The sequence below is a fragment of the Ursus arctos genome, unplaced genomic scaffold, assembly GCF_023065955.2.
Source record: "Ursus arctos isolate Adak ecotype North America unplaced genomic scaffold, UrsArc2.0 scaffold_14, whole genome shotgun sequence".
NCBI classification, from domain to species: domain Eukaryota; kingdom Metazoa; phylum Chordata; class Mammalia; order Carnivora; family Ursidae; genus Ursus; species Ursus arctos.
In genome coordinates this window covers 55275926-55295353 of record NW_026622808.1, presented here as the reverse complement: position 1 = coordinate 55295353, position 19428 = coordinate 55275926, and the positions used below count along the sequence as shown (strand labels likewise).

The 19428-nt window shown below is 41.5% G+C and overlaps 1 protein-coding gene across 8 annotated transcripts in view; it reads right to left on the bottom strand.

Moving 5' to 3' along the window:
• Positions 1-18879, bottom strand: part of CHL1 (cell adhesion molecule L1 like) — a 205802-nt gene extending 186923 nt beyond the window's left edge. For 3 of the 8 annotated variants that reach the window (XM_057311886.1, XM_057311884.1, XM_057311883.1), the window contains exon 1: positions 18239-18520. The gene's annotated coding sequence lies outside the window, so the exon portion shown is untranslated. Of the gene's footprint in view, positions 1-17540; positions 17651-18238; positions 18521-18618 lie in introns of those variants that run through there. The other 5 variants (XM_048227050.2, XM_044385018.3, XM_044385017.3 and 2 more) reach the window with 5 other exon arrangements.
• Positions 18880-19428: the final 549 nt, after the last annotated feature.

The following is a 19428-nucleotide window of genomic DNA, read 5'->3' as shown; positions in this document are numbered from 1 at the left end:
TGTCTGCCTTCCACTCAGGTCATGATCGCAGGGTCCTGGGATTGAGTCCCACATCGGGCTCCTTGCTCAACAGGGAGTCTGCTTCTCCCTCTGCCTGCTGCTCCTCCTGCTTGTGTGCTCTCTCTCTCTCCAATAAATAAATAAAATCTTTTTTAAAAAGAGTGAAAGTACTGATACAATTAAAATGCAATGTATAGGAGATTCAACAAGTCAATTATGTAAGTGTTAGTATGGCCAATAAGAAAGTGATTAACAAAGAAAACAAAAAAAAGATGAGTCCCTACATGGCTCAATTGGAAGAACATGGGACTCCTGATCTTGGGGTATGAGTTCAAGCCCCATATTGGGTGTAGAGATTACCTAAATAAATAAAACTTTAATTAAAAAAAAAAAAGTTAAAAAGATAAAATTAGAAAAAAAACACATAGCAACAAAGTGACATTGATAATGTAGCACGTGACCTCAATGTCTCTAAGAAATAAAGGGCACAAAATATTTTCACTTGAAAAATATATGAATATTATACATATATAAACAACAATTAAGAAAATCCTGGTATTTCACAGTCAGCTCTTAGTATTTGATGACCTTATCATTATTTTCCTTTGTTTTCTTTTCCTTCTTCTCATTTCACAAGCATATTAAGTATAGAGGACTGAATACACAATAGCCTTATCTGCATTATCTGAGCTTCTAGAACTGAGAACCAGGTCCTAGAAGGGACCACAGAACATAAAGTCAGCAGCACTCTGAAACATAAAGGAGAAATTAACCCACCTAAAAAACACAGAAGGTGCTGTGTTTTTCTGCTGGGAGCATCTGATTTCCTGGTCATTTCAGAATTGGAAAGCACCGTCCAAGGTCATAGAACTCAAACATCTTTATGATGGCTCTGGATGTCCACACACCCTGACTTCTCAATCAAGTAGGCATTAGGTTGGCTCCCCATCTTCCACCTAGGATTGGCTTTCTCTAAGCCTATGCCAAATTGGGGAAGCACATCTCCCAACACATCTCATAATACGTGGAAAAGCCTTTTGGAACTTGACAAAGGTAATCAAATCACATTTTATCACACAAGAAGTTTTTCTCTAATGGTACTAGACTCTGATGTGATAAATACTGCTAAAAATTAATTGCTTATTAAGTAGGGCTTGCACGTTTGTTTTGCTTCAGAGAAATGGTAACTGCAATGGAATTTCTCCTTCACCTTTCAAATTCTACCTCTTTCCTGATACTTTTATATTATTTTTTTAAAGATTTTATTTATTTATTTGAGAGAGAGAGAGCACACAGCAGTTGGAGGGGCAGAGGGAGAGGGAGAAGCAGACTCCCCATTGAGCAGGGAGCCCAATGCAGGCAGATGCTTAACTGACTAAGCAACCCCGGTGCCCCCTGACACTTTTAATAGTGCACAGACTGGAAATAATCTTTCTTATTCTGATCATATATTGTCTATACATTCCTATGGCATTTTTGGTCCTCTATTTTACATTGTTCTTATTTGAGTACATGTCCTTAATTAGACTGGAGGTTTACAACATACAGGGAGTGTCAGATGCCCCCCAAAACACATATATGTTCATATTAATACTATTTTGTAGGCATATATTTGGTGGTAACTGTAAGCATCTCCAGGCCAGCTCCTGTGTCTAATTCATCTTGGAGTTTATCCATCCAGCATAGTGATTTTCACACAGCAAGAACTTCACAGATTTTCATTTAAATGATTAAATGCAGGAACATAATAGGATAAAGGCAGAGAAGTGTGATGAATTTTTCTAAGGGATGTCTTCACCCTCTTTGAGTTGGGCTGCATATTCCAGAGCACTGTTCTCTGTACTGTGATCCTCTTAGGAAGCACTTCGGGCATGACCTAAGTGAACATCCCCTTTGAATTGTCTTGCAATCTTTCTGACTGTAAAAAAAAAAAAAAGTGGAAGTCTCAGGTAGGTCCTAGTGTATCACCAACAACACTTTAACTTTACTAATCCTGCTATTATATAGCGGGAGAGTGGGAGTAGGACTTCAACCCAGAGCCTTTGGCAGATAGGCAGGTAATTTGTATCCTGCTAGCATTAATGACCTTGGACTATTTTCATTGTATTAACATTTGTAGTTACCTTCCAATGTTTCCCACTGACACCAGTATTTCATTTACAGTAATGAAATAAAACCTCCATTTTAAGGCAACAGTTTTTTTTCTCTTAATGTGTCTTTAAAAATGTTAAATACCTTATGACAAAAATAATGAAGATGGTGTATTTGGGGGAGTCTTAGAGAATAGGAGATGATCGAGTGACCAGTTACTTTAAGAAGAAAGAACAGCAGGAAATGTGTCGGAGAAGACAGGAGCTCTAAGAAGGCTGGAACAGTGAGCTGTTGGGTAAAAGGAGAGGGTCTCTAAGGATACAGGAAAGTAGAAGGGAATAATGAAGGCTGAGTCCAGCTGAATGTGGAAACCAAGTGTGACAGTTACTTGGCCTGCAAAGCAGTAGGGAGCCAGGGGAAATTTTCGGGAAGTAAGTGACATCATGGGCAAAGTGACAAGCGAGAAAGGGGATTTTAACAGGGACATTTAGACTTTAGTGGAGAAGAGCGGTGACAAAAGGCAGAAATCCAGTGAGAGGAAGGTTGCAGTGGTCTAGTGATTAAAAGACTGAAAAAGGAATTATCCAGAATGGCTCATGAGAAATAAATCTCAGTGTGCCAAAGAGAAAGTTGAAGCAGGCTTTGTCGTCATTTAAAAGTAGAGAAAGGATGCAGAGGACAGAACATGGACAATCGCTAAAGCAGGACTGGCCAGAAGGTGCTTTCTGCTCTAGCAAAAATGTACTTTGCTATAACAAAAGAAACTGAGGGGAAAAAATCTGAGGATTGCTAGTGTTTCAACAGTCCCAAGTGAAATCTGTTCAGAAACTGTAAGTTTTCTGAACAAGGGAACATTTTATCAACAGCTAAAAGGGTTTGTCATGAAAATGATGTAAGACAAAATCAGACAACCGGATTTCCAGTTCCACTCTTACACAAATGGTGCCAGGAGTCCCCTTACCCTCTCCGAATAGGATTAATACCTACCTTGCTTAAACACACAATTTTTATTTAGGCATTCATTTATTTAACACCTAGCTTTTATAAGCATCACATTAAATGATATATGTGTGTGTTTCTTACTTAAAGGCAATTTTTCAGCATTACCATTATAGAATTAAATTCACCACAGCAGAGCATTTTAGGGTTGCATATATTGTATTTTGTCTGCTGAATTAGTTTCTGAAATATGAAAAATACAGTGCAATACTCCGTACGTGCTTTTGGCAAGACTGCAGGAGAAAAACATCTACTCGTGTTTATCAGAAAGGTGGATAATGTAACAGAGGTATGAGAATGATAGTATGCATGCCTCCCAAGCACTGAGAGAAAAATGGCATGCCGCAGAGGGAAGAAGATGATGGGAAGGCGTGAGGAAATAGAGGAGAGGCCATGAGAACACAGACTGAACCCATATCACACATGGTGGCAGTTGTTCTCCATCCATTATCAGGGAGCATTTGAAGAGAAAAGAAACAGCCCAAGACAGCTCCCTTGCTGTATATTCTTGACCTGCGTGCTCTTCACTCTCACAGCTTTGCAGGAAGATACGAGAATGATGCTGGTACTCGCCACCCGTGAGTCCCCTTTCTGTTACAATCCTGTTTCTGAAAGTTACAGGTAAAGAACAACTGAAGCCAAGTGCACAATTATCATTTCGGTGCAAGAAGCCTGCCTCCTTTGTCGTCTGTGGCTGTTAACAGATAAATAGAAGGACACGGAGAGGCTCTTTTCTGTCCCTCCTCAAGCCCAGTGCCTATGTGATCTGAGTAGTCAACTCCCTGTTTCCGGGCGTTTAAGTTTCACCATGGTCCTTCCAGCTCTGCTAGGGGAGCCCTCGCTCTCCCAAGGCCAACCCACTTCCAAGCTAAATGGAAGAGTAAGGATAAATGCAAATGGATGGGAGGTGCAGAGCATCAGCAAAGCCCAGCCTGCTAAGGCATCACAGCCTCAAGTGTCCTCAGCGGCCCATCATCTCACTTCTAGCCTCCCTCTCCAGACACGGGCGCCTCCAGCTATCCAAAGTTCACTCTCCTGTCACATTTCCTTCTCAAAGTTGTGTGCTCTCCTGGGCATAAGAGATCTAGGAAGTAGGAAGGGAAAGGAGCGTCCCTTTGGGGCACAGCATTCTTCTTCTTTTTTTTTTTTTTTTTAAAGATTTTATTTATTTATTCGACAGAGATAGAGACAGCCAGTGAGAGAGAGAACACAAGCAGGGGGAGTGAGAGAGGAAGAAGCAGGCTCATAACGGAGGAGCCTGATGTGGGGCTCGACCCCACAACGCCGGGATCACGCCCTGAGCCGAAGGCAGACGCCTAACCGCTGTGCCACCCAGGCGCCCCGTTTGGGGCACAGCATTCTTCTACCTGCTCCATGTGTTCTTCTACTTTGTAATCAGTCATGTGATGAGTAAATGGGATCATGGCAGGTAGAATAATTCCCTTTGTCAGCATGTCTTTCAAGTTCTTCCTACCCTGTCTAGTTGAATCCTCCAGCACAGCAGGGTAGCTGGATGAGTGCTCCCTTTGTATCTGGACTGGTGTTTTATGGTTTGGACGACAGCCGGAGGGATGCGGAACCTGTTCCAGGCCCAGTCTTTACAAGAACTGATGATCTTCTAAATTGGACTCTTGGACCCCTGAGCCATCATGTAGGAAGTCCAATGACCTACTTGAGATACCAGTGGTGAGACTATGTGCTACATGAAAAGAAACAGAGGCCAAAGAGGGGCCCAACGGAGTTCAGCCCTCCTTGCATGTACACAGCACCAAACATGCAAGTGAAGCTATCCTGGGGCCACTAGCCCAGCCCGGCCCCCATCTGAACCTACCATGTCACCCCAGGTGTCACCAGGTGGAGCTGAAGAAATCACCCATCTTAGTCTGACTGAGTTCCTGACAAACAAAAGCACGAGACTTCATAAAATTGTTTTTGTTTCAGTTATGGGTTAGTAATGTGACAGTAGGTAACTGAAGAGTGCCCCTCCACATGTTACATAAATTGCTACATAGTTACAATTCAAACTAATTTTTCATCATTTCCCCTCTTAGCTACACATAAGTCTCCAGGTACTTTTCTTCCAAATGATAAGCAACTTGTGTATTTCCCCTAAGAATTTGATATGCAAAACACATTCCTACTGAGGTCTTAAACAGTTTAAAGCCATATGGTGAATTCCCCATGCACAATTCAACAAAATAAATGATGAAAATAGCATGAGCTCCATTTCAGAAGTCAATGGAATGGTGATAGTATTTACAAAGCATGGCCTCCCTAAGTGATAGTAATAAAAAAATACAATGTGATACACTTGCAGTGCAAAATCTCATCTGCAAACAATAGCACCTCGGTAGTTATTAGTGCCTTGCTATTAGAAGGACATCATGTAAAAGGTTTGGGGAATTTTAATATTGCTGTTTTGTATTTGCATGTAACATTCTCAAACAGGTAGATCACTAGGAAAGATGATTTCACTTATTTTCAGATTAATGATTTATACTCCTATAGGTGATATACCAAAATCATTTTTAGTTTAAACTATTTCATAGTTTCTTAATGACTCGGGACCACCCATAAGGCCATCATGATTTCTGAGTCGGCTCTTCCTAGCTTTTCCATTCTCCTCCCTTGCTGAAGAGATGCTAGCTATAATTTCTTTTGTCTGCGAACAAATCTGCAAAATTTCCATCTCTGTTCTAACTTGCAGTTTATACTCTGCCATCCACTAAAATAAAACAGAGTTTTGCTTATTAGAAGGGTTCTAAATTAAGAGTGAGTAGTCACTGAGTGAAGAAGGTCTTTCCATACCAAAATGCTTGCAGTGAATTCAGTGAATTTATGTTGCTATGAGGCCTCTTTTGTTCAACCTTTAGATATTGGTTTAGGATTTAGAGACTGTAGGTAGCTAGTGAATAGACTTCAGATTTTCTTGTTGTGATTATAGTCATTGATTTATTTTATATCTTTTACTCTTATTTGCAGTAGTAAAACGGCACAGGGGAAAATGAGCATCGTTTTGGCAATAGGTGAGAAATACTTCACACTACCTGTATCATGCAGTATTTAAGAACATCTACGTAGATCAAAATAAATTAGTATTGAAGGGATTTAATACAACACATCAATCACAGATTAATGAACTACTCTGTATAATTCAAGACCTCCACTTTTATTTTTTAATATTTGTGGACTGGCAACGGCTGAAATAATTACTTCAGTTTTCTATGTCATGTTTAGCATGAGTTCTGAATAAAGCATACCCGCCCCTGCTCCACCAGGCACACACACACCATAGAGGCACCCACATAAACTTGTGTCATTCGTGGAACCAGTCTGAACCATCAAGACACTGGAATACAATCTTCGAAGGCAGTAAATGTGAAGTAAATCCAGTTGAATAAAAACCTAGAACTGGGCATTCCATTCCCTTCATAGAGCACAGAAGCAAACGTAGCCAAATTAGCCTCCCATTAAGGACACAGTCTAGTTTTCGGTAGAAACAATCAAACTACTCTCCACTATAAGCATCCAGTCTGTTAAACCCATTATTTAAATGAACGTGGGAAATGATGACACACACCTTTCTGTCCCTCCTCATCAGCTCTGAATTTCAAGGGGCAAAGGAAGTGGAATGCATGCTTAATTGAGGCAGTAAATACAAGGCTGTAGCAGATTGTTTTACTGTTAAATACAGTAATGAGTTTTTAATGGCTGCTGTCCAAAATTACACTGGAGAAAAATGGTTTATTAGTAATAATAATAGCTGGCACTTTTATCTTCAAAGCACTTTACAAATATTAGCTCATCAATCCTCCAACTGCCACTGGGAGGCAGTGGTAAATGTTTCTATCCTCAGTTTACAGCTGGTGAAACAGGAAAACAGGGGTAGTAATCAAGTCTTCAAAAGCAGGTTTTGGGTACAGAGCTCAATTTCCAATTCAAACAACTCACATCATTTTTCTTGTAGTTTTATGATTTTATTAACACAACTACAGTGTGCACATAGGCTATCCCTCTATTCATTTTCTTTTCTGCACAGCATGGCATTGGGATTGGTGACTCTGATGGCCACCTGGGCTGCTCTTCCCACACCGGTGTTGTGGTTCTTGGAGGAGACACTGTGAGCAGTTTCCACATGGTAAGATTTGTTGCACCTCAAGAGCCCTTGAAGCTCCTTGGCACTGTGGACTAGGAACTTCCAGAAACCACTGGGCAGCATGTGCTTTGTTTTCCTGTTGCTCCCGTAACCAATGCTGGGCATCAAGATCTGGCCCTTGAATCTTCTGCGTACCCTACTGTCAAGACGCTTAATTCTGACATATCAGTCTGACTGGTGCTGGATGAATTTCTTGGTCCTTTTTTATTTCTTATTTTTTTTAAATTTTATTTATTTAATTGAGAGGGAGAAAGAGAGAGAGAGAGGAAAAAAAAAAAAAAAAAACAAGCAGGAGGGAGGTGGCAGAGGGAAAGAAAGAGAGAAGCAGTCTCCCCGCTGAACAGGGAGCCTGATGCGGAGCTCGATCCCAGGACCTGGAGATCATGACCTGAGCCACCCAGATGTCCCTCTTGGTCCTTTTTTAATGATCTTGGACTTCACCAGAGGTCTGAGGGTGGCCATGATGCCAAGTAGGTGGTGGCTGCCATCTCCACAGGAAGAGAGGACGCATTTCAATTTTTATACATAATTGGATGGCATTCACTGTGATGACTGCCAGCCCTTTTCTGAGGGGTTAGTGGTTAAGGTCAAATCCAGTTTATTTGAACCTGATTCACAAAAGCACACATGAGTTGTATCCAAATTGCTCAATGGTGGTCTTTAGGATTATTTCAAGCAAGTCAACTGTGTTAAAAAATTCAGCCCAAATCAATTACATGCAGAAGCTTCTATGCATGGAAAAAGTGGTCTGTTGAGACCCTCTGAAATCTAGCCCCACTGAAAATTAATTGCTAGAGGTTACAAAGCAAAATGGAATCAAGGTGAAACTTAAACATCTTTATTTGGGCTTTCTATTGTTATTCATTCACTCAGATCTCCTTTATGGAAAATAGTATACATTTCAAATTAGTGAACAATAATAAATAATCCAAAGCATCTGTTATTCATTCTGATGTACTCTATAGATGTTAAAATTATTTTTGTTTGTTTGCTTACCACTGTGGGCAATGTTTTCAATTTCTTGTCACTGTATAATGTCTTAAATATTTTAATCTAATAAATGAATTCTCCACTATGTCATCAGATGCATCTTACAGAACAAGTTTAGAGAGTCTCTGGATTTATAACACAAAAACAAATGTATTTCTTGAGAAGCCAAGTACTATACTCTGGAGAAGCAGACATGGTTCAGACAAAAGTCCTATAACAAATCCATTCCATCAATCCAAGGAAATGGGGTTGGCTATCTAGCCAAAGCAGAAAGTAAACGTTTGTGACTCTATTATAGAAAAAGGAGCTGGAATTCCTTAGCATCTGAGAATGCTACTTATATTTTGAGCATTAAAAGATAACAATAGCATTTGCTTCTAAATATCCCAAACCAAAACATCAAACACCTCTCAAAATCCCAAATATATTGACCATGCCTGGAATAGCATTGATTTTTTTTTTCCTTCAAAGCCTTATCTCAATTGACAGCTGTTAATAAAGACTGTGCCATCATAATGATAGGTGTCATTTTCAAGAACAGTCAGGCTGGTATATGACATCTGCTATTGCCAACTATTTCTATCTTAATCTGGAGTGGCAGATACTCACACCTTTGTGGAAATGCCAACCGTGTAATGCAATTGGTTATATATAACACCCAGACGTGAGGGAAATCCATGCATATTGATATGACAGAGCATCAGAAACATTTCTGCCAAGAAATAAGGAATGGTAATGAGGGCAAGCAAAAGCTTTGGGGAGGGTAAAGGTTGAATTTTACAAATACTGGTGCCCAAGGACTGTTATAGAAAGAATCAGGCACCAAATACTTTCATGACAAGATTTTGGAGAGAACACAAATGTCCTCCTCTCCCACATGGAAGTCCCTCACAATTAATCCTTTGCATTAAGGCTTTTAAATAGTCTTTTTAAAAGCTGCCATTCCTGGGATAAGTATGCATTTTCATGTAGTATCTTAAGAGGAATCATTTGTATCTATTTTTCCACAAGTTTAACTGAGGTAGTGAGACACAGAACAGGTGAATTTGGATAAACAACAGGGATGGGTGCTAGCTCTTGATGAAGACTACAGTGAGAGGATTCTGCTCATCAAGGGCGCACCGATGGACGCTGCACACCTGGGCAATGGAGTCCAAGAGAGAAGAGAAAGGACATGCAAAGGGCTAAATGTTTGAGTCTCCCGCAAAATTCATACGTTGACATCCAAATCCCAATGTGGTGATATTTGGAGCTATGGCCTTTGGTAGGTAATTAGTTCATGAGGTGAAGCCCCTCATGATGGTATTAGTTCCCTGGTAAGAAGGACCCCAGAGAGCTCTCGTGCTCCTTCTGCCATTCTTGTTGGAAAGATACAAAGAGAAGTCAACCCGGAAGAAGGCCGCCACAAGAAGACCATGCTGGCACCCTGATCTCGGACTTCCAGTCTCCAGAAATACAGGAAATAAACTTCTGTTGTTTATAAGCCACTCTGCTATTGTACTTTGTGATAGCCCCTGAATTGACACAGGGTGCGGAGGTGTAGGAGAGACTCAAGAGGAGTGCGGGGTAGCAGTTAGGGGCTTGGGGCTGGGACTCAAGACACTTCTGAGTTTGAGTCCTGGTGAGTCCTGGCTCTGCCACTTCTAAGCCATGCAGGATGACCTTGGACAAAAAGCCCACTATGTCTATGTCATCCAGCTTAAAATGGGTATTATAATAATAGTACTTACAGTACTATAGTACAAATCACTAATGCAGAGAATGCAAACTATATCATAAACACTCAGTAAGTGGTAGCTATTTAAGCATCAGCCTGGCACAGCCTTAGTTGTCTCTCTAGCATAAAACAATTACCAATAAAAGCTTTTTAAATGACTGGTCAGTATTCCATAGGACCCACAATCAATCAGTTAATCAATCAATCAGTCAATCAATATATCATAGAATTAAAGAAGCTATGGAAAATCAGATCTCCTTATCTGTGGGCAGGGCTACATGCAGCCTTGGGAATATAACTGGTCATGTTTTCAATATTTCCCTTAGACTCATTATATCCTTCAGTTTACACATTAATTCTGATTTTTAAAAAAAATTCATCAGCTGTAACACCTTTCTTTTTTGTTTTAAATAAGAAAACCTAGGGGAACCTGGGCAGTGCAGTCAGGCGACTGACTCAGTTCCAGCTCAGGTTGTGATCTCAGGGTCATGAGATTGAGCCCCACTTTGGGCTCCGTGCTCAACGTGGGAGTCAGCTTGGGACTCTCTCTCCCTCTCCCTCTACCCCTCCCCCTGTCCGCATGCTCTCTCTCTCTCTCTTTCTCAAATAAATAAATAAATAAATAAATCTAAAAAAATAAATAAGTAAATAAAATCTAAAAGCAGTAGTGTGGGCTATGAACTAGATCACAAATCAGAATATCTGAGCCTTAATTCTGATTTCACTACTGCCTAACCAGCTATTAGACCCTGCTTGTTTTTTGGGGGTTTTGTTTGTTTGTTTGTTTTGTTTTTTGGGAGTTTTTTAGTCTATAAAATGGGCTAACAACTTGTCCCTTTTTGTTCATCATGTCACTGTAAAAGTCAAGCAAGGTGATATGGGGGAAAAATCTCTAAAATGTTGAAAGTATCCAAATATTGCAAAACATTGCAATTTTTTAAATAGAAATCTTCAAAAGTAATTTTCTGAATGTATGGAAATGTAGTCTTGAGTGTGTTAGAAAAGATCTTCCCCTTGAAATTTTGCATGTATGAGATGTGTTGTTTCCTTTGAACACATCAGTACACAAAATATCTCATAATAAGCTGATATTCTGTCACTTTACATTCTTTAGCAAAGGTCTTCGATGCAATAATGAACTGAATTCACAATCAACTCTAACTGCATCAAATGATCAAAAATCACATTTTTCTTACCTCCTTGCCTTCCATTACACCGTGGATTGCATCCCTTAGCCATGGAACACAAATGCCTCCGATCAGTATGCTACCAGTGCATTCCCGATGATTGCCTCATCCTCTTCACTCTGATACCACCACGCCAAAGAAGAGGGGTACCCCTCCAGAGACTCAAATGTCCAGGTTACAGTGACTTTAAGCTGTCAGACTGTTATTTGAGGGTCTCTCCAGTCCACAGGCATTAACATCTGCAATCCGTAGCATCAGATTTACCACTTACAACAAAAGCTTTTGTTAGGGAAGAACCTCTGCTAAAAATGCAAACCTGTTACCATAGAGGCTATAATATGCCTTTTGCATCAGGCTCTCTGCCATCTCAGTTCTCATCTTGGAAAGAGAACATTGTACAGGAGAATGGACAGAATTGTCTGGAAGTTTGGAGACTATAGCTGAAACCCACCTCTGAATGTGAGCACGCCCACCTAGGGCAATGAAAGAAGGGCAGAGAATGACAAAGGAAAGTAGGAGATGCCTCTGAACACAAATTTAATGATTTTTCCATTTTGTTCTACTTTCGGCAATTCAGACTTTCTCCTTCCCCATTACCTGCGTTCCATAAATGTTAAGGCTCAAGGCGTGCTGGATATTCTTTATTAACCTACCAGATTCCAACCCGTTCTCCACCTTCTTCCATGCTACTCTGTGCAGAGGGAACCATCTCCGCAGACCATTCAACCAGGCTCCCCTGCCATCTGACTCTGTCAGTTTGGCCGCTCCAAGGAAGTGCAAGCAGATTTGCATCTGCCACTAGACTGAGCTGTTTCTTTACAGGTCCTGGCTGGCAGCCTTTCCCAGGGCTACTGCTCTCATCTCCTTAGTAACTTCGCTCGCCTACTGTCCCACTGGCTGAGGGGCAATAACGGCTCTTCAGCAGCCCTTGTTGGTTTCCCTCAAGCCTGTCCAAAAAGATGTGGTCCCTTCTTAAAACTCCCTTCAACTGCCTTTTTCAGTATGCTTATACATAAGAAAAAGTAAAAGTAAAAGCAAGAGGAAACCAAGTCTTACTCAGAGAAGACACAAAACTCCGGGTCCTTTAAGACTATCAAGGGGACATACTATCCACTTCCAGCCAATGGCACTCTCTAGACACTCGGGTTCAATACTGTGAGAACATCAAGTCTTTAAAGATAAGTCAGGAGTATGAATTTTTATGTGAGATCTCTGGTTTTTAAATACTGGCTGAAATACTTCTTAAACACTCCTTGGGCCAAATAAAACACATATGTAGGCTAGGTTCAGTCCAAAGGACATTAGTTTGGATCCTAAATAGACTATGGTGCCTCTTCTTTAAGAAAAAAAAAAAAAATCTGCTCTTTGTTGCAATGCATAATTACAAGAAAGGTGGAAATTCACATCTATACAACTTTTTCTTACACAACTATTTAGTCCTAAAAAAATAATTCTCTATCTCACTTGAAATCTCAAGGCAAAACAAAGAAACATCCAGACTGGAAAGTCACAGGAATCTTGGTAACTGGGTCTGTTCTAAATGTATGAATCTAATCGAATCATTTAACTTCAGTAAGGCTCACTCCATTCATCTGCAAAATCAGGATAATGACTTCTTTCCTACCATCTTCACAGAGACATTTGGCTGAGAAATGAAATAATACACAGTAAATGAAAAGTGCATTTGAGCTCTTCGGAGAATAAAATGCTGTTTAAACCAAAGGGATTAATAAGAAAAACCTGAGGTTTGCCAAAGCTTTTTTTCCCCCCCCTTTTCCAACCACGTTTCATGACACCGAGGTAACTGCAAGTCAATGCCTCAGGCCAACATGATCTTCAAGAACGTCTACCCCAATCTCAGTTGGTGATACTCAACCCTCCAGGTACATTACTCTCCCTAGAAGCTTTCAAAAATCACCAAGTCTTAGTCACCATCCCCAGGGATTCTGATGGAATTCCGCTGGGTTGGTAGTTTTAAAAAGCTCTACAGGTGATTCTCCTTTCAGTCCAACCTGAGAGCCAGTAGTCTTAGGATCTTTCAAATATGTGGAACAATCACTACTAGAAGATGTGTGCATAATTGACATAGATATCAACAATTTTCCATTTGATTGTGCCATGATGACGGTTCACATTTATTCACATGCAAAGGAATACACACACACACACACACACATACATATCTATCCCTCTATCTTTATCCATTCATACACTGAATACGGAATAGATGGATAATCATTCTAATTAAAAGCCAGAATTGATTGAGTCCTTAGTAAATTCTACTAAGCTGCCTATAAAGATTGCCCCCTATAGTGTTCAGAATAATGCACACAAGCTGGGCATGGATATTAACCTCCACTCCATAGAAGAAATCAGTGTTAGATTAAAATGACTTAACCAAGGTCACACACTGAGGAGTTAGCAGACTGATCTGGAACGCAGGCAGCCTGATTACTACAGCCCATGCACCGGTTTGCTTCCCACTGTGCCAGACAATATAAGGTTTATGAGATGCATAAAATAGAATGTGTGCCCTCAAGAATGTTAAGATATGAGAAGGGAATTTTGATGCACACTAAAATTCACAGGCTGAGTGGGAAAGTGGTCCATTGTAGTCCCTGGAGTTAGGGAAAGTTGGATTAGGAGATGGACAGCTGATGGTTTTGCTTAGTTCCTACTTGCAACTATGGGGAAAATGAGATGCACCCAAACATCAGAAGGAAGAACAATTAAAACCACCAGGAAAAGAAACCCTATTTAAAGAGAGTGCATTTATATAGTTGCCATTCATTATTATCATCATCTGCCAGCATCGTTTGGATTGGATATTTATGCCTTCTTAAATTTGCCTATATTGTCAGTTCAACCAGCAAACCACAATTTTTGAAGAATTCATCTCAGTTCAAACTCTCTGATGCTTATTGAAAAATTGTGTATAAATATACACATTAACACACACATATTCCTAATAATTTGATTTCCAAAGAGACAAATAAGCTATAATCTCTTGGTAGGAACAAGCTATTATGAAAATGAAAAATCACATTTTTTCACAGAAAATTTTAAAGATTGAAAACAGAATATGTATTCTCTTTGTATTTTTATTATCAAAACACAATAGGAAGGTAAGCAGGATCGTTTTTTATCCACAATACATAAAATCTCAATTAGTTATGGTCTATTTGTGCACTGACTAAAAACATTCGTTAACAAAACAGAATTTTCTAGTTTACTGGATAAATATACCAGAAGAAATTGCAGAATAATGTTAGGTTGCCAAGCAACCACAGCTCTACTCCCTCTTGTTTGTGATCAATCCAACTCATTCATCAAGCTTCCTATCCCAGTGCTAGAGAATTCCAACCAATTTGTTTCTTGGGAAATTATAGTGACTTTCGGTAACACAATAACACTTTTATTCTCAGAAGATAAACTTAGATGTTCTTTCGATCAAAGGGATGTGTTAATTCATTATTCTCTACATGGTGCTAATGAGAAAGCTATAATTAACTAACTACACTATTGCGACACACATAAAATAAACTGCAGTAATTAGTAATGTTTAAGGTGTTAACCAGCCTCCAAAATTAGAAAATACAGAATCTTTCCTCCAATAAAGATGTAGAGAAAGGAGAAAGCACCAAATCTAATTAAATTGGGAATTGTTTCCATTCTCCCTCACACCCCAAAGAGGGGGAGAGGCATGGTCGCCAAAATGTGAGAGATTTCAATTCAATAGCAGAGAAAATGGCTCAATGCCAATTCTACTTGTAGGTAGACATAAAATGCTGGCGAATAATGTAATCTTTTCTTTGAAAGAATGCTTAGCACAATATTTTTCCAGGAATGAATAGAAAGAATATTATGCTTTCACTCATTAGCTGTGTTAACTTAGCATATTGTATGTAAATCACCATAATAATTGCATTCTCTTCAGACTGAATTAGTTAGTTACAATGAAGCTGTAATCAAAATGTTCATAATTGAAAATATAGTATTCTCGGTCTCGGTTTGAAAAAATAACAAGCAACACTGATTGAATCAGATAATACAGCACATCATTGAAAACAGCCTTAGTATAGAGACAACTTCCTCCTCTAGCTTATACCTTTGCATGTCAATTAGCTCCCCAAATTCAGGACTCAATACCTCCAGATCTGTCATGGTTTTCCATGTCACCTTTTGTCTTTGGCCTAACTTAAGCTTTCCATGTGCATTACTGGGGATATTCAGGGAGAAAATACAAAAGAGTGAAAAGCTAAATTTTTGTTTCTAAAATGTATTAGACTCCATGGCACTGTTGGCTGTCATAAATCAAAGGGCAAAATAATTTCCAACAAATGAAACATTTAATGCCAATGCTCCTGGGAAACAAAATGTAAATGATCACATGAATTTCAGGCAAGCTGTCACACTAATTCCTCAAGGTACCTTTTAAAGATGACATATTCGCTGTGAAGAAGGGGGTGTTGTCATGCAAAAGTCAAACTTAAAGCAATACTCTACTATCTGAATTGATATTCACAGGGCTTCTTGACACTCATTCCTTCAAATCTGATGCCATCCGGCCCCCTCTATTACTTAATTTTCCTTTATGAGATTAAAAACAACAGCAACAAAACCTAGCAGAATCATCAATCAGTCTTGATCATTACTCTTATTTAATTCTCCATTAAAAAAAAAAAAATGAACCAGACTATTTAAGCAAAGCAATTTCGGGTCAAACAACCTATCTTCAAAATTTTCAAAAGTAAATTCTATTTTATCCAGCAAATATTTTCCAAAGTCAGGTCTATTTTGTAGAAGTCTTAAGGAACTTTGTGATGGGAACATATGTCCAGTTTTACTTGCTTTGGATCCACCAAGACACACCTACATTTTAATAAGCAAATGATATTTTTAAGCTATATTTAAAACGAATCCAGTACATGGGATTAATTAATTTTAAGGTAATAAATACATTATGTGCAATATCAAATCCTGTCATTTTTACAATTAGTTCCATGGGATGTTTTGCTCATCACCAGGCAAGTTGGAGCACATAATAAAACCATGAGGTAGCAATAAACATCTGCAGTCTTTTCTTTAAAGGACCCATAAGTATAGATGCAACAAAGAACAATCTAAAAAAACATATATTAATCATCATAGTCCTACTCTTCTGCAGTGATGTGGGTAAAAACATGCCCAGAAAGAGATTTTTAATGAACTGCTATAGCCAGTACTCACACTTGGCAAAAAATAACTATTTGTCTCCATTTATTCACTGACAATATTCAGGAGCTTAGGAGGAATGATTATACACTACGTTCTGCCTCTACTAGAGGTAAATCCACCACAGCACTTAAGGCCATAAAATGGAAAGCTGGGTTATACATAAGACTCTAGAACCAAGTTAAATTATGAAAGCCATAGGGTAGTCCATTACAAAAGACTGAAATTAAGACAAACCCAACTACAACATCAGCCTGTGAAAGAGGAAATAGAGTCTTACACACAAAGCTGTAAGAATAAACTCTTTTTTTCCCCTTATCACTAAGTTTCCCCAAATAGCTTTCTGAGCTTCTCTCTCCATCAATGTACTGACAAGCCAACGTGACCAGCAGTTGGTCAGTTTATATCTTCCAATTTGCTGCAATCCAGAGCTACGTGAGAGTTGTACGGGGCAGTATTATTTAATATCCACTGATATTCTCCAAAATAAGAAAACACAGTATTTTGTCTTATATAAATTTGCGGAGAAATGAGAATGCACCGTATCTAATTAAATTGAGGGCTAATTAATAGTAACAGTAACGCCATCAGCAACCATAAATAACTTAGGGTGTTTATTAAGCATAAACACGAAGCTAAACTGTCTTCTTGGATTATCTCATTCCAGTCCTGCAAAAACCTAATAAGCAAGGTATTGATATTATCGCTATTATTGAAAAGGGGAAACCGAGGCACGGAGTAGTTAAATCGCTCGTCCAAAATCACACATCACAGAGACGCCGGAGCTGGAATTGGAATCCACCTGGGCGCCGCGAGAGACTGCCTCGCGCGAGCCCAGGTGGCTCACCAGTTGCCCACCTCCGCGCGCACGCGCACATGCCCCCCCCCCCCCCCCCCCGCCACCACGGGCATTCCAGAGAGCGCGCCGTCGCGCCCGCGCGTGCCCAGGTGGCCACTAGCCGGCCCTGGGGACTCCTCAGAGGTTCTCAAGGGCGGGGCTGAACCCCAGCGCCCCTCGCAAAGGGCTGAGCCGCGGGACTCCCTTCCCGCCGCGCCGCCCTGCTGTGCCACTAGACACCTGCCCTCCGCTGCTCTCCTTCTACCCCCTCCCCTGCCCGCCTTCCCTGCTGACATCCGGACCACCCACCCCGCGCTCGCCCCAAGGCGCGGCTCCGGGCGTGGGTACCTGGGCCCGCGCGAAAGCGGCTTCTTCGGCCTTAGGGTTTTCGCAGGAATTCCTCAGCCCTGCCCCTGACTGAGAAAGTGCGGCTCACACAGCGTGCAAGAGGAGTGGGAATCAAGGGGCCGGCGTTCCCCAGCCTACCAGCCTCCAGGCTCCAATCCCTGCTCTCCAAATTAATCACTTTCTCCCTCCCCACGCACACTCTCACTCAAAAAAAAAAAAAAAAAAAAAAGGAGAGAGAGGCACAAAGAAGGGACCATCCGTGACTGGCATCTCTAGCTCCCCCAGCTCGGCTACCAAGGAGCCATGGCAACCACGCCCCCGGCCTGGCCTCTAGCACCCACCGTGGAACTCCTAAACCTCCCGGTTTGCTTGCCGCCCCCGGGCCCAACCCTGCTGTCGACCGATCTCCCTTTTCAAGCTGGCGGCGTATACTGAACCCCAACCAGTACCTGGAATCCTCCCCTGAGAATGGGAGGAAGACAGGGGCGGGGTGGGGTGAGGGAGAGAACATAGCCCTACGACCCAAGAGATGGTCAGGGGCAGGGAGGAGTGCGACCAGGACTGACCCCAAACCCCGGTAGACCTCGGACCCCCTACCGGAGAGAGGACTGCAATCTCCAGGAGGGTCTGGAATGCTCGCCAGAGGGTCGGAGGCAGTTGGGGGAGGGAGGCTGGAGAAAAAACAGAGGTTAACCTACCCTCAACCTCGCGGAGAAAGTGGGAGCTGGAGGATTCGTGTAACGGGGTTCACTCCATCCGACTGACACGGAGCTGTGTTTGAATCCAGCGTCAGCCACCAGGGGGCGGAGCTGGGAAAGGGGGTGTCTCTTCCCGGGTTAGGGCTGAGGGACCTCGGACCACCCCACTTTAGGCAACGATGGAGCCCTGACTGCGCACCATTTCCTATCCACAGTGAGTTGACCCCTCCCAGCAGCAAACCCTTAATCCGCCTTCCATCACGCCCAAAGAGTTGGCTACGGGGCGAACTGGGAGAAGCCGTAGGGCTAGCAAAACAGATGCAAATTAACCCCCACCCAGACACACCTGAGCCGTCTTTGGCTTTAGATCTCTAACGTACCTTCTCTCAGGGAAACTTCTCCCCCTAGCTGGCTTGCTGCGGGAGAGGGTCGTGCGGTGTCCGGCAGCTCCAAGCGGATCCGAGGGAGTTTCTCGCCGGCCGCTTGCAGCTGATCCACACGCGGGTGGGCCGGCTGAGATCCCGCCGGGCCCCTCCCGCCGCTGGCAGTGGCCGCGAGAACGCTGGACCTGTTCTGGCTTGCGCTCGGATCCACGCCCTCCGGGCAGAGGCTGGCTAGCGCCTCTCCTCTCTTCCTCGGTTCTGCTCCGCCACCCCTCACCCACGCCGCTTATTTTCCCTCCCTTTGCACACTCCCTTAGGACAGGGAGAGCTACAGGCTTAGGACTTTTATTTCATGGTGAAAAGCAAGGGTGAAGCCAAAACTTCGCTCGTCATTTTCTATATCTATGGTCAAAAGAGGTAAGATCGCTGTCCCTTTTATCTGCAATAACGAATTAAAAAAAAAAAAAAAAAAACCCTCCCCCTCCCGATGGTTTCACTCAGTACATATTCCAGACACGGGCCGCCGGTCTGGTTTTCCTTCATTGCTGCATGTTGGAAGGGTGTGGTGCCATATACCTATTAAAAAATATTCTTTTCGGTTTCCTTCCTTATTTATGGGTGCGATGAAGCTTGCTATTTAATTTACAAAAGATGCTACTACGATAAGTTAACAAATGATTACATACATAAATTTGGGCACCTTTCACTGTTAACCATTTTTAAAATTTTTGTCTTAATGCGGTCTGTAAGTACCACATTGTGGTACCAATTCTACCACATTGTTCAGTAAAGTTTTTCCTATTTATT